Source organism: Vulpes lagopus, chromosome 1 (assembly GCF_018345385.1).
Source record: "Vulpes lagopus strain Blue_001 chromosome 1, ASM1834538v1, whole genome shotgun sequence".
In the NCBI taxonomy this organism is placed as follows: domain Eukaryota; kingdom Metazoa; phylum Chordata; class Mammalia; order Carnivora; family Canidae; genus Vulpes; species Vulpes lagopus.
The window spans coordinates 68,131,466-68,144,655 of record NC_054824.1 but is presented as its reverse complement, the minus strand read 5'-3'; the positions used below and the strand labels follow the sequence as shown (position 1 = coordinate 68,144,655).

General features: G+C 40.7%; 1 pseudogene; it reads left to right on the top strand.

Annotated features, from left to right (window-relative positions):
- The first annotated feature begins 3,632 nt into the window (after window positions 1-3,632).
- LOC121493780 lies at window positions 3,633-5,473 on the top strand (annotated as a pseudogene).
- Window positions 5,474-13,190: the final 7,717 nt, after the last annotated feature.

Sequence of the window (13,190 nt, the reverse complement as noted above, 5' to 3'; positions counted from 1 at the left end):
AATAACTTTTAAACTACCACCACGCAAAACATTCAACAAACCAGAAACAGAAGGGTGCCTCCTCAATCTGATAAAGAGCATCTGTGAAAACCCCACAGCTAACATCATATCTAACGGTAAGAGATTAAATGTCTTCACCCTAAGATCAGGTATAAGACAAGGATGTCCACTCATACCACTTCTATTCGGTGTTGTACTGGAGGTTCCAGCCAGGATCACTAGGCAAGAAAATTAAATAAAAGCATACAAATTGGAAAGGAAGTTGACACTTTGAAATACAAGTGTTACATCAGCTTTGAATGCCAATTTGATACCCGCATCTATCCATTAATATAAGCAAAAAAAGTAAAATTACTTTAACTACAAGAAATTTTACATTACTTTTTTTCTCCTTGAACTTGTAATTCTATTCCATTTTACTGTCACAGAAGCTTATCCTAAAGTCATATAATTTTATACTTTAAAGTCTTTCTTGAAAGTTGAGAATAGAGCTCCCCTACGATACAGCAATTCCACTACTAGGTATTTACCCCAAAGATACAAATGTAGTGATCCAAAGGGGTACCTGCACCCCAATGTTTATAGCAGTAATGTCCACAATAGCTATATGGAGACCCCAGACGACCATCAACAGATCAATAGATAAAGATATATATGTCTACACACACACACAAACATACATAGACACACGCACACACACTGGAATACTACTCAGCCATCAGAAAGAAGGAGATCTTGCCATTTGCAATGACTTGGATGGAATTAGAGGATATTATGCTAAGTGAAATAAATCAATTAGAAAAAAGACAACTATTATAAGATCTCACTCATGTAGAATTTAAGAAACAAAACAGAGGATCATGGGAGAAGGGAGGGAAAAATAAAACCAGAGCAAATGAGAGAGGGAGACAAACCATAAGACACTTTTTTTTTTAATTTATTTTATTTTATTTTATTATTTATTTATGATAGTCATACAGAGAGAGAGAGAGAGAGGCAGAGACAGGCAGAGGGAGAAGCAGGCTCCATGCACTGGGAGCCTGACGTGGGATTCGATCCGGGTCTCCAGCATCGCGCCCTGGGCCAAAGGCAGGCGCGAAACCGCTGCGCCACCCAGGGATCCCAAGACACCTTTTTTTTAAAGATTTTATTTATTCATGAGAGAGAGAGAGAGAGAGAGAGAGAGGCAGAGACCTAGACACAGGGAGAAGCAGGCTCCCTGCGGGAGTCCAATGTGGGACTCAATCACCTGACCCCAGGATCACCACCGGAGCTGAAGGTAGGTGCTCAGCCACTGAGTCACCTAGGCGCCCCCCTATAGGAGACTCTTAACTCTAGGAAACAAATTGAGGCTTGCTGGAGGGGAAAGGGGTGGGGAGATGGGGTGACTGGGTGACAGGCTTTAAGGAGGGCCTGTGATGTAATGAGCAATGGGTATTGTATGCAACTAATGAATCACTGACCTTCTTAAACCAATAATACATTATATGTTAATGAAATGAATTTAAATTAAAAAAGAAGGTATGAGACAGGAATAAAATCTCACCTGGGCAAGAAAATAACTGCAAAATATTGGAGTTGGAAATAAAGTCCAGTTGACTTATGATGAAAAAAAAAAAGTCTTTATTGATCATCCTGTCATACTTCTCTACCACATATATGTCCATTTACATTGAAATTTAATTTTTGGGATCCCTAGGTGGCTCAGAGGTTTAGTATCTGCCTTTGGCCTGGGGCGTGATCCTGGAGTCCCTGGATCGAGTCCCACAATGGGCTCCTTGCATGGAGCCTGCCTTCTCCCTCTGCCTATGACTCTGCCTGCCTCTCTCTCTGTGTCTCTCATGAATAAATAAATAAAATCTTTAAAAATAAATAAATAATCTTTTAAAATCTTTTAAAAATTTTCTTACCAAAAACAAACAAACAAACAAACAAACAAAAAACACTTTCTTACCTATTGTTACAAGTATTCTTATTGCAGGATTAATCAAAATAATGTATAGCATCATTTTTTGATACATGGAATTTTATTGCAAATGCATCTCATTAGAATGGTAGGTGATTTTTCTCGAAGAGTCCTGCATCATTCCATTTCTTTCTTTCTTTCTTTCTTTCTTTCTTTCTTTCTTTCTTTCTTTCTTTCTTTCTCTCTCTCTCTCTCTCTCTCTCTCTCTCTCTCTCTCTCTCTTTCTTTCTTTCTTTTTAGTAGTGGCCAAGAAAACTGGCCCATATAAAACAAGTGGATGGGAACCAAAAGGGTTTTGCTACAGTAATATAGTTCTTGGTGTTCTTTTGGAACTCCTTCCAAATAATTTACCAAAACCCTGCAGTAATCATCACCAAAGCTTGTTTTAATCACTCATCACCTGACAATTCCTGGAGGTGTTTATTCAATTTTGTCAAAATCAAATAATGGGAAACCATCTGAATTGCAAAAAGATGTGTTACCTGGTCATTAAAGTTATTTACTTTCTAATTCAGACATCAGTATTTCATTATGTCCCTTTGTTTGAACCCCTGAAGGGAAGTCAGTCTCTGGGACAAAGGTTGCAGGATACTGTGAGCTTGTGTTTTTCCATGAGAATTTACAAGCAGTTCAAGCCCTTTTCTCCCCCCCCCCCTCCTTTTTTTTAATGAAAGAAAAATACACCTGTCTGAATTAATCCTTGCAAAACGCCCTTTTCCTGCTGGCTCAGATTTAGTTCCAAAATGGCATTTGATTACATAGTATAGAGGCCCTGCGAAACCACATTCAACATTTTTTGATACACTTGATCCATATTTGGCTTCTACAAAAGATAAAGAAGATAAGCTTAGAGGGAGAAGATGACCTAGTATTGCAGATGGGGTTGACACCCCTCCCATTGCATATACATTGCAATGTACATACATTGAAGCCACTGCACAGGTTAACTTGTATTAACTAGGACCAAAGTTAGCTCATGGATTGCCTGAAATAAGCAGGGATAATTTTGCCATTTCATAAACTAATTGTGACTCAGAAGAGGACACAACCACCCTGTGTTTGCAGTCACGTAGGCAGAAGCAACATCAGGTATCTGGAGACAACTATGCCCACGGTAGCGGACTGGGAGCTTGGGAAGTCTATCCACAGATTGATTACATACACTGCCTCATGTCTGATTTGCTTCTGATTCCAGGTAATCAAGAAAACAGAAGCCTTTCTTGAAGGGACAGCTGCAGGCACATTTTTGCTCAGGGACTCTGCCCAAGAGGACTATCTCTTCTCTGTGAGCTTCCTTTGCCACTGCAGATCCCTTCGTGCCCAAATTGAACAGTAGAACCACAAACTTTAGTTTTGATGTCCATGACCTGTGTGTATTTCACTCCTCTGCTGTAACAGGGCTTTTGGAACATTAAAAAGATCCCAGTTCTTGCATATATTTTGAACCATTGCTTACTATATCACTGGATGACTTTCCCTTTTAGTCTGCAATATATCTGCCATTCAATAATCTACAGATGCACTGCATATAATGGAATTGATGGGCTTCCTTTACCATCAATGGTGCAGAATTTTTAAAAAGAGTGTAATTAGGGCAGCCCCGGTGGCACAGAGGTTTAGCGCCGCCCGCAGCCGGGGGTGTGATCCTGGAGACTCAGGATCGAGTCCCACATCAGGCTCCCTGCATGGAGCCTGCTTCTCCCTCTGCCTGTGTCTCTGCCTTTCTCTCTCTCTGTGTGTCTCTATGAATAAATAAATTAAAAATCTTAAAAAAAAAAAAAAAGGGTAATTATAAGGGTACCTAGGGTACCCAGTCGGCCGGGTGTCAGACTCTTGGTTTCAGCTCACATCCTGATCTCAGTCAGGGCCCTGGGATTGAACCCTGTATCAGGCTCTGCACTGAGCACAGAGTCTGCTGGGGAGTCTCTCTCCCTCTCCCTTGGCCCCACCCCTGCTTATACTGTCTCTCAAATAAATAAATAAATCTTTTTTCTTAAATTTTTTTTTAAATTTTTTATTTATTTATGATAGTCACAGAGAGAGAGAGAGAGGCAGAGACACAGGCGGAGCGAGAAGCAGGCTCCATGCACCGGGAGCCTGATGTGGGATTCGATCCCGGGTCTCCAGGATCGCGCCCTGGGCCAAAGGCAGGCTCCAAACCGCTGCGCCATAAATCTTTTTTCTTTTCAAATATCATTATAAACAAAAAGTTAAGAGTGTGCCACTTAACAAAGAGTTAGGAGAGAACTCTCCTGCTCTCAAAGGGCATTAACTAGATCTGCTTTTATGTGCATCGGACAGTATACCTACAGCAAGCACACATGTCACCTTTAGGCTTTTTCAGGACAGTATACAAGCTTAGTGTTAGTATCTGTCAGATGTGATCCATTGTTACTTAGATAAATGTGGTGCCTATTGAGACAGCAGAGGATAAAGCTACAGGTACAGGTGGTCAGTAAGGTTACAAAAATATTTTGCTGATTTAGCTAACAGTTTGGTTTTTAATGTCTGTGGTAATTGAGTGAGGCAACTCTGGGGCATTTGCTATGAGGAATTCTACTTCTTACTGAAGAGTGAATTATTAATATTAGATGAGTATTTCACCAGTATGCCTAATGTTTAGGGGTTTTTTTTTAAAAGATTTTTTCTATAAATTTCTCAAAGCAGAAATGCTTGTAGTTCTGTAAATTAAACTTAGGAAGTCCAAAAAATAATAACTATCTTCCTTTTAGAAAAAAAATGCAATTTTCTGGCCACAAGGGCATAGTAGAATTCACTTACATGTTGATATAGTTTATATTCAGTTTCTTTGTCTCTTCTGCAAAAGATACTGTTTATAAGCCAGGTCTTAAAAATAATAGTTCTAAAATTTCAGATTTATAAAGTTGGTAATAAAATTGTATTTATAGGTTAAGTATTAATAGTTTAATGGGTGCTTTAATTTAAAACAGACATTTGGAGCCTTGTAGACACTGCTGCCTTGGAGCCATCCACACCAACCAACCTTGATCAACCCCAAGAATCCATGGTGTTCTTTGACATTGCTGGTGAGGGTGAGCCCTTGGGTCCTGTCTCCTTTGAGCTGTTTGCAGACAAAGTTCCAAAAACAGCAGAGAACTTTCATGCCCTGAGCACTGGGGAGAAAGAGTTTCATTATAGTTTCCTGCTTTCACAGGATTATTCTAGGATTTCTATGCCAGGGTGGTGATTTCACACACCATAATGGCACTGGCAGCAAGTCCATCTATAGGGAGAAATTTGATGATGAGAATTTCATCCTGAAGCACATAGGTCCTGGCATCTTGTCCTTGCCAAATGCTGGACCCAGCACAAAGGCTTTCCAGTTTTTCATCTGCACTACCAATACCAACTGGGTTGGATGGCTAGCATGTGATCTTTGGCAAGACAAAAGAGGGCAGGAATATCATCGAAGTCATGGAGCACTTTGGGTCCAGGAATGGCAAGACCAGCAAGAAGATCACCATTGCTGACTGTGGACAAATCTAATAAATTTGACTTGTGCTTTATCTAAGCTGCCAGACCATTCCTTCTGTGGCTTAAGAGAGCACCCTTTCACTCCCATCTACTTGAAATATCCTATAATCTTTGTGCTTTCAATGCAGTTTTATGGATTCCATATTTTCCTTACTCCCCTCCAAGTCTAGCTGGATTGCAGAGTTAAGTTTATGATTGTGAAATAAAAACTAAATGACAAAATAAATACATAAATAAATAAATAAATAAAATAAACGACAATCACAAAACACACAAAAATCCCAGATATTTGGGATAGCTACTACAATGTAATCCTGTGTGTGACTTTTGATTTTAAGATTTTATTTATTTATGGGATCCCTGGGTGGCGCAGTGGTTTGGCGCCTGCCTTTGGCCCAGGGCGCGATCCTGGAGATCCGGGATCGAATCCCACATCGGGCTCCCGGTGCATGGAGCCTGCTTCTCCGCTCCGCCTGTGTCTCTGCCTCTCTCTCTCTCTGTGACTATCATAAATAAATAAAAATTAAAAAAAAAAGATTTTATTTATTTGTGAGAGAGAGAGAGAGACAAAGGAGCAGGGCGGCAGGGGGCAGAGGGAAAGGGACAAGCAGACGCTGCATTGAGCATGGAGCCCTCCTCAGGGCTCCATCTCAGGACTTTGAGATCATGACCTGAGCCATAAATCAAAAGTAAGACATTCAACTGACTGCACCACCCAGGCACCCCCGTACATGACTAATAAGTTGACAAATGTAGTCTAATCATTGATTCCCATACTGAGCTCCTATTCCTATGATGAATTTGTGGACCATGAAAGAAGTGAGACTAGAGGATGCCTGAACAAGTCAGATAATAATAAGTGCAGTGGCTGCTGATGTTGAGTTTACTGTTAAACTATAATTAATAGTTTGGATAGCAGTATTTCTCTTTGCTATAAACTCTCATAGGGATCCCTGGGTGGCGCAGCAGTTTGGCGCCTGCCTTTGGCCCAGGGCGCTATCCTGGAGACCCGGGATTGAATCCCATGTCGGGCTCCCGGTGCATGGAGCCTGCTTCTCCCTCTGCCTGTGTCTCTGCCTCTCTCTCTCTCTCTGTGACTATCATAAAAAAAAAAAAAAAAAAAAAAAAAAAAAAAAAAAAAAAAAAAAAAAAACCTCTCATAGCCCAGTTACTTAAGTACAATTTATAATATTTCAGTGCAGTTAATTTTTAATAGAAAATCTGGAACCTAAATTACAGATTTAAAAGGTACTGTATGGGGATGCCTGGGTGGCTCATTGGTTGAGCGTCTGCCTTTGGCTCAAGTCATGATCCTGGGATTGAGTCCCACATCGGGCTCCCCATGGGGAGCCTGTTTCTCCCTCTGCCTGTGTCTCTGCCTCTCTCTCTCTGTCTCTCATGTATAAATAAATAAAATCTTTTTAAAAAGGTACTGTACAGCCATTGTCTGTGTAAATGAGTTTACGTAGCACCCTTTTGTCACTTAGAATAGCGTGCAATACTTCTTGAGTGAGCTATTTTGGAAGAAATATCAAATTCTAGTATTTGCTCTTTCGTATTAAGCTGAATTTACAGTTCTGTGCTAGACATTTTTCACTAAAGTGGTCAAATCCATTCTTGTGTGTTTTTGTTAATGTGCTCAAAAGTACTGGTGAGTGCCCCTCAGTTTCCTAACCTGCTGCTACAAAATGTTCTTTTATATCCCTATGGCTAGTGCCAAAGCTACGAAAGAGAAAATATATATTTGTATATATATAACACTAACCCTTTGATTGCTAATGTATGTTCCTACTTAATGGGACTCGTAACAGCTGGATTTTTTTTTTTTTTTTTTTGCTAATAAAGTATGTTTGGTGTTCTTCTTGTAAAAAACAGAAACCATCCAACCAACCAAAACTAAAATTCTTTCCTGTTGCTCCCAGCAGAGGGCAATGCAGAATCCTGCCTCATGCTTTGCCCTCAAAGCCCTGCAGCATTTTCCAACCGGGGTTTGGTGTATTTAGCATTACAGTCTTTGGGTTATATGCTGTCTCCTCCTCCCGCCTATAATTTTCTCCAGAGCAGAGAGTCATTTTTTAAAAGCCCAGACAAGCATAAGGCTCAGCAATTGGAAAGCACACAAATGTTCCCTAAGTGAAAAAAATCTGGAGACAAATTGCTAACATCACAGGTTGGCCCAGGACAACTTGCCCTGAACCTGGAGGAGCAGCCATGACCCAAGGCTTCCTAAAAAAGAGTGTCAGAGAATGGTCACAGCTTCTGTCTACTGCCTGGTAGTTCCTTGAGTTTATTAAATCTGAAGAAAGAACTCTAGAAACAAACTTGTAGGCCTGGGAGGTCCCTGGAGGTCTGGGGCCAGATGTGGGCAGCCAGCAGTACTTCCCAGGTTGTTTATCAATCAACCTGAGGTCAAGAAATGCATATTAGCATGGGTTATTTTCTTCTAGATTTAATCGAAATACTCTCCCTAATTTGTTGAAGTTTTAGAAAGTTCTGTAACTATGGAGGGGAGAATCCTTGCATTTCTAGGGGAAAGCCCATGCTTTCTAGTAAAGCAAAGGAAGCCTCTTGGAATGTTAGCAGAGTGGAAGTACAAGGGATTTTTTTCCTGTGTTTCTACATTTTGTAGATTTTTAAAAATCTAATTTAATTTTTAAAGATTTTATTTATTTATTTATTCTTGAGAGAGACACACACAGAGGCAGAGACACAGGCAGAGGGATAAGCAGGCTCACATGGGGAGTCTGATGTAGGACTTGATGCCCGGACTCCAGGATCTTGCCCTGAGCTCAAGACAGATGCTCAATTGCTGAGCCACCTAGGGTTCCCCTGTAGATTTTTTTTTTTAAAAGAAGGTTTTCTAGGGCAGCCTGGGTGGCTCAGCGGTTTAGCGCCACCTTCAGCCCAGGGCCTGATCCTGGAGACCCAGGATGGAGTCCTATGTCAGGCTCCCTGCATGGAGCCTGCTTCTCCCTCTGTTTCTGTCTGTGTCTTTCTCTCTCTGTGTCTCTCATGAATATATAAATAAAATCTTTTTTCTAAAAATAAATAAATAAAGGTTTTCTTTCCTTTTTTTTAAATTTATTTTTTTTAATTTTTTATTTATGATAGTCACACAGAGAGAGAGAGAGTCAGAGACACAGGCAGAGGGAGAAGCAGGCTCCATGCACCGGGAGCCCAACGTGGGATTCAATCCCGGGTCCCCAGGATCGCGCCCTGGGCCAAAGGCAGGCGCCAAACCGCTGCGCCACCCAGGGATCCCGGTTTTCTTTCCTTTTTTTTAAAAAGATTTTATTTATTTATTTGAGAAAAAGTGCTCACAAGCTGCTTGGAGGGGTAAAAAGAGAGGGAGAAGCAGACTCCCCACTGAGCAACAAGCTTGATGCAGGCCTTGATTCCAGGACTCTGGACTAATGACCTGAGCTGAAGGCAGACTGAGTCAACCAAGTACCCCTATTTGGTCAATCTTCATTTATTTATTATTTTTTTAAGATTTTGTTTATTTATTCATGAGAAACACAGAGAGAGGCAGAGACACAGGCAGAGGGAGAGGCAGGCTCACATGGGGAGTCTGATGTAGGACTTGTTCCCAGGACTTCAGGATCATGACCTGAGCCAAAGGCAGAGGCTCAACCTCTGAGGCACCCAGGGGCCCTGTCAATCTTCTTTTTTTTTAAGATTTATTTTTATTATTATTTTTAAATCTTTTTACTTTATTTTATTTTTTTATTCATAAGAGACAGAGAGAGAGAGAGAGAGAGAGAGGCAGAGGGAAGCAGGCTCCATGCAGGGAGCCTGAGGTGGGATTCCATCCCAGGTCTCCAGGATCCCGCCCTGGACTGAAGGCTGCGTTAAACCGCTGAGCCACCGGGGCTGCCCCTCAATCTTCATTTAAAAGCAAGTATTAGGGATCCCTGGGTGGTGCATTGGTTTAGCACCTGCCTTTGGCCCAGGGCGCGACCCTGGAGACCCAGGATTGAATCCCACGTCAGGCTCCCGGTGCATGGAGCCTGCTTCTCCCTCTGCCTACGTCTCTGCCTCTCTCTCTCTCTCTCTCTCTCTCTCTGGGTGACTATCATAAATAAATAGAAAATTAAAAAAAAATTCAGATAATTAAAATAAAATAAAAGCAAGTATTCTTCTTCTTCTTCTTTTTTTATTCATGAGAGACACAGAGAGAGAGGCAGAGACACAGGCAGAGGGAGAAGCAGGCCCCATGCAGGAAGCCGGATGTGGGACTCGATCCCAGGACTCCAGGATCACACCCTGGGCCGAAGGCAGGTGCTAAACTGCTGAGCCATTCAGGGATCCCCAGCAAGTATTATTCTTATAATGAAAAACTTTACTAACAAATCTGTATCATGAGCTCAAAAAAGTCTCCATCTGCAAATTTATAAAATAACACAAATTAAAGCATAAGGCTCCTTTGACTATGTTAAATCTAATATTCAGAGCATTGGGTATATTTAGAAAGACTTTGTCTCTGTTTGGGGGAAAATTAACCCTAGACTAAATGCTGCTCTGGTCTCACCTAACAAAGCATAAATAAGTCATACTTAAAGTGATCAAAATGTTTCCAAGTCATTTAACCACATCCTAGAACAAAGGTCAAGAATATTTATAAGAATATAATTATATTTCAGGCCCCAAAAGATATAATTTACAATATCTAACATAATTGGTCTACTATCTAATAAAATTTAATGTATATACAAAGAGTCAGAAAAATATGACCCTTAATGAGAAGGAAAATCAGCCAATTGAAACTAACCTAAAAAGTACCTTGATAGAATCAATAGAAAAGAACACACACACACACAAAAAAAATAGAAAAGAACACAAAAACTATTACTATATTCTGTATGTTTTTTTAATATTCCGTATGTTTAAGACACTAGAAGAAATAATAATATGTTAAGTAGAGATGTAGAAGATATAAAAAGACCAACACTGAACTTCTAGAAATGAAAACAACAATGTCTGAGATGGAAAAATCTACTGTATGGGATTACCAGCTGAGTAGACGTTACAGAAGAAAAAAAAAAATCTATGAATCTGAAGATATAACTACAGAAGCCATCCAAAATGAAACACAGGAAAAAAAATGAAACACAGAGGGAAAGAATAAAGAAAATAAATAGAGGGCAGCCAGGCAGGGGCACGGGCAGAGGGAGAAGCAGGCTCCATGCAGGGAGCCCGATGTGGGACTCGATCTCAGGTCTCCAGGATCATGCTCTGGGTTGAAGGCGGTGCTAAACCGCTGAGCCACCAGGGCGTCCCACATAAAATCTTTAAAAGAAAATAAATAGAAAAGGGGAAAACCAAAACCCCAGTGTATCAGTTTGCTACAGGATGACTTCAAGTGGACTAATAACATACGTTAGAGGAGTTCCTGAAGAGGAAGGTAGAGAGATAGTTTACTATTTGAAGAAGAATGGCCAAAATTTTTATAAATTTGATGAAAACTAGAACCCAAAAGATTCCTGAAGCTCAATGAACCGCAAGCAGAAGAGACATGAAGACTTACTTAAAAATAAAATCTTAGAAAAAGAGAACTATTCCAAAGCACATTATAACAAATTGCTTAAAACCAGCAATAAGGAACAAATTCTTTTTTTTTTTCTTTAAAGATTTATTTATTTATTTATTTATTCAGAGAGAGCGAGAGAGAGGCAGAGACACAGAGGGAGAACCAGGCTCCATGCAGGAAGCCCGACGCGGGCTCGATCCCCCATCTCCAGGATCACACCCCGGGCTTCAGGCGGCGCTAAACCGCTGCGCCACCGGGGCTGCCCTAAGGAACAAATCCTTAATAAAACTAAGCAAAAAGAAAAGTTCTGGTATTTCTCCTTTAAAAAAAAAAGATTTTATTTATTTATTCATGAGAGACACATACAGAAAGAGAGGCAGAGACACAAGCAGGCTCCATGTAGGGAGCCTGACATGGGACTCGATCCCGGGTCTCTAGGATCAGGCCCTGGGCTGAAGGCGGCGCTAAACCGTGGAGCCACCCGGGCTGCCCAGTTCTGGTACTTCTTCTTCTTTTTTTTTTTTTTTTAATTTTTATTTATTTATGATAGTCACACAGAGAGAGAGAGAGAGAGAGAGAGAGAGAGAGAGAGAGGCAGAGACATAGGCAGAGACATAGGCAGAGGGAGAAGCAGGCTCCATGCACCGGGAGCCCGATGTGGGATTCGATCCGTATCTCCAGGACCGCGCCCTGGGCCAAAGGCAGGCGCCAAACCGCTGCGCCACCCAGGGATCCCAGTTCTGGTACTTCTTAAAAACAAACAAATGAACGAACAAATCTTAAAAGCAATGGGAGATAAAAGACACATTACATATAGGGGAACAGGAAAAAGATGATAGAGGATTTCTCTTTAGAAAAACGATGCAAGCCAGAAGAGAGTGGAATAGACTCTTTAGAATACTAAAACTGGGGATCCCTGGGTGGCGCAGCGAATCCCACATTGGGTTCCCGGTGCATGGAGCCTGCTTCTCCCTCTGCCTGTGTCTCTGCCTCTCTCTCTCTCTCTCTCTTTCTCTGTGACTATCATAAAATTTAAAATAATTAGAATACTTAAACTGTTAAGCCTAGATTCTACTTAGTGAAAATATCTTTCAAAAACAAAGATGAGGGGACACCTGGGTGGCTCAGTGGTTAAGCATCTGGCTTCAGCTAGGGGCGTCATCCCAGAGTCCCAGGACTGAGTCCTGTATTGGGCTCCCTGGTGGAAGCCTGCTTCTCTCTCTGCCTATGTCTCTGCCTCTCTCTCTGTGTCTCTCATGAATAAATAAAATATTTAAAAAGCAAAACAAAAAACAAAGATGAGGGTGCTCAGTCAGTTAAGCGTCTGCCTTCAGCTCAGGTCATGATGCTGGGGTCCTGGGATGGAGCCCCAAGTCAGGCTCCTTGCTTAGTGGAGAGTCTGCTTCTCCCTCTCTCTCTGTCCCTCCCCTTGCTCCCTCTCTGTCTCTTGCTCATTCTCTCTCTTTCTCAAATAAATAAAATCTTATAAAAACCTTGAAAAACAAAGATGAAATATAGACTTTTTCAGATATAAAAAAAATCTGAAAAAAAAAAAAAAAAACCTGAAAGACCGACACTTCAAGAAATGTTCAAGGAAATCCTTCAGGCAAAAGGAGAACAATTCCAGGTGGAAATATGAATCTACACCTAGGAATGAAAAGCAATAGAAAAAAAAAAAAAAGAAAAGCAATAGAAATGTAACATGGGTAAATAGCAAAAATTTTTTCTTCTTATTTAAATCTTCTTAAAGATAAGTGATTATTTAAAGTAAAAATAATAGCAATATGTTTGGGGGCTTCTAACATACATGGAAGTAAAATGTATGACAACAATAGTATGAAGGCTGGAAGGGAAGACGTGGAAGTATACGGCTGTAAGGTTCTTATGGATGAAGTCACACAATATTACTTGAAGGTAGACTATGATAAGTTAAATATGTATACTATAAACCCTACAGCAACTCCTAAATCAACCCAACAAAGAGTTGTAGCTAACAACCCAACAAAAAGGATAAAAGTGAATCACTGAAAATATTCACCTAATCCAGAAGAAAGCAGAAAAAGGGAAAAGTGGAACAAAGAACAAATTATACAAATAAAAACAAATAGCATGATGGTAGGCTCAAACCTAATTATATCAATAATCACATTAAATGCAAATAGTGAGGCAGCCCCGGTGGCTCAGCGGTTTAGTGCCGCC